Source organism: Lutra lutra, chromosome 7 (assembly GCF_902655055.1).
Source record: "Lutra lutra chromosome 7, mLutLut1.2, whole genome shotgun sequence".
Classification (NCBI taxonomy): domain Eukaryota; kingdom Metazoa; phylum Chordata; class Mammalia; order Carnivora; family Mustelidae; genus Lutra; species Lutra lutra.
The window spans coordinates 95,056,535-95,059,818 of NC_062284.1; positions in this window are offsets into that span (position 1 = coordinate 95,056,535).

A 3,284-nucleotide genomic window follows, 5' to 3' on the forward strand; every position below is an offset into this window, starting at 1 on the left:
TCTATGCAAGGCAAGCCAAAAAAAGTCAGGTAAGGGAATTCTCCTTAGAAGCCTTTTGATATCTGCCATGCCCACATCCCTTTTTGAGGGATATTTTATATATAACTTGATTTGTACTTCACAATGTGGCTCTGTCAACTTCATTGTCTGGGTAGTCAAGTACAATCAAACAGGTGAATAAAAAGATTCTAAATTAACTAGTGACTGAACTAATTAAATAATCTCTCTTAGAGGGAGGGGTTAAATTTTGACTTAGAGATATAAGAGGAAGTGAATTAATGCAGACACAAAAGACAGAGCGCGCGCTGAAAGTAGAAGATGTGAAACCTTAGAAACCATGAGTAAGCAAAAGACCCAAGTGGAACAATAAAGAGAGTAAGTGCTCAGGGAAAGTAGCATGTAGACAAAAGCAGACCCAAAAGTAGCTGAACCATTGTCATGGAGACTCTGGAGTTCTCTAAGCACTGGGCACCTGCTGGTGAAGTGAGGTAGGGTTAATAAATTAGCAGTCTGATTGCAAAGGAATGAATTACTAGCTAAATGAAAGCATCAACATAAAGCAACATAAAGGATCCAGAGTGAACATAATGTTCAAAATGCCATAAACCAAATTACCAACATTTTAAAAAATCAACTGTGACCCATTATAAATAGAAAAGAAATGAACACATGTCATGATGGAGATTTGGAAACAAATATTTGTACCCATTTTATTTGTAGTAACAGAAAATTGGAAATAATGCAAACATTGATCAAAATTGAATATTTTCCATAAATGGAAGTTTTAAAAGAGACTGACTATGCCAAGTGTTGGTAAGGATGTAGAGCAACTGGAAATCTCATACACAACTGATGGGAATGTAAAATGGTACAGCCACTTTGGAAAACAGTTTGGAGATTTCATAAAAATTTGAACTTATGCTTATACATCTCAGCCATTCCACTCCTAGGAATTTATCCAAGACAAACCAAAACATGTATCTCCACAAATATTTGTAAACAGATGTTCACAGCCACATCATTTGCAACAGCTCAAAAATGGAAATAATCCAAACATACAACCATGAATAAAAGTATTAACAAAATATTTCTGTAGAATGAAATACTTACAAAAAGAAATGAATTACCAATGCAAGAAGCAATATGGGTAAGTCACAAAATAATTATCTTCAATTAAATAAGCCAGCTGAAAAAAGATCACAAATTACATGATTCCATTTACATAAAATTCTAGAAAATAAAAATTGATCTAAGACCAGATTTCAAATGAGAACAAGGCAAATTTGGGGAATGAGGATATATTAAGTATCTTGACTGTGGTCATTTCAGAAGTGTATTACATATTTCACGATTTATTGTAGTGTGCATTTTAAATATATACTTTACATAAAATATAGCTTGATAAAGTAAAACAAAAATTCAAATTTGAGACCAAGTTTAATCTGAAATGGACTAGGAAGCTCAGAACATGTCCTCATTGTAATGAAGGGAACTGCTACTGAGTTGGGAAAGGAAATACAGTGCAGTGTGGTTGGAAGCAGTAAGCAGAGAAAAATAATACTGTTTGAAGTTTATGACTCACAAGTTCAGATTGCTATGTGCTCTAAATGATCAAATACTGCATTGAAGACCTTTGCTTACTTTATATCTTGATAAATACTGTCAAATAGTCCACCCAAACAATTGTACTATAATAATTCATAGTATAATAGTATAATATTTATAGTATAATAGTATAATAAAAAATGTATGAGAGTGCTAATTTCCCTTTCTATGTCATAATTGATGTTAAATAGTTGCAATCTTTTTACATAGTGAGATGACCAATAAAAATGTTAAAGTTAGTTAAGAGTCAGGAACCAAAAGGAATAGAGGAATCCAAAATCTGAAAGGTCAGAGAAGAAAGAAAAAAAAAAACTTTCTGAAGAGTCAGTGGAAACACTGTGAAATGCTACAAAAGGTCAAAGTGTCTATTTTATGTAACAATAAAGTAAGTTGTTAATGGTGTGAGCACAAGTTCAGTTAACCATGATGAGAGCAGAAATTTTATCTTCATTGGTTGAGAGATAGATGAAGGAACAATGTAGAGACACTATGAATAGTTGTGGGATTTTTTTTTTTTTAAAGAATTTTGCTGTGGAGGGAAAAGACATAAATATTATTTTTATTTAAGTTTTTGAAGTTATTTTACTTAGCAAATGAAAGATGAGCATGTTACAATGTTAATAAGAATGTCATAGTAAGGTCATTACTATGGAATAAGGGAAATTCTATAGGGTGAAGAGTTTCCAAGTGAATGAGATTCAATATTATTGTATGTCTAATGTTATAATGGATACATATGCCATTGTAATACAAGAGAAGATGAAAAAGTATGGATATAGATGCTTTAAGTTTGTAAATTTGAAGTTCCTTACTAATGGACCATTTTCTGAGAATTTTGAGCCCACGACAGGTGCTGAGAGTATGTGGGGCTCTTGTAGGGTTTGGGTTAAGGAGAATGGAGAATGTTTAAAAGGTCACTCTTGACAATGGGAGAAGAAACTATATGTGTTGGCAAATTTGGAAATTCACCTGGATATTGATAGAAGCTTCAGTAGTCAGATATCTGTGTAAAGAAATCTATGTTCAGAGATCTATGTAAAGAAATAAGTTCAGCGATCTATATAAAGAAATAAGTTCAGATATCTATGTAAGAAATCACACAGGATTTCTTTCTTAAGCCTCTTTAAAGATACTGTATCATTTACTTAGTAAGTTTGAATCAACATTAAGAAATATAAAACATTGAAATATAATGGAGTGGCAAATTTAATACATCTACTACTCAAAGTGCTCAGAAAATATGCTTTCTTGCTTTTCTATTATCAAACTAAACTTCCCTCTTAATATGCCATGTTAGTTACTCAGAAGATTAATAGAAACATACATAAACTTGTCAATTATTATAGCAGAGTCTTCTGAGTGTAAACAATCTATTTTATTGGCTGTGTACTCAGGTAATTTTTATTTATGCTTTTTCACATCCTCACCCCTCATGTCTTCTCCACTTGCTCACTCTTTTCCCAGAAGTTGTCTGAGTATGTAGGTGACTTTTATGAAGTTATAGGTACAGTGGCTTTGCCAAATTAAAAATAGCTGGGGTGTGAATGGACTTAACTGATCTTTTGGATGCTTGTGCTGGCATATACCACTAAAGTCTTTGATCCCTTTTTTTGTTGAGAGATCTCTACATCCTACTGAAACCTGGTTTCTGTTCTTCCTCTACTGAAACCTGGTTTCTG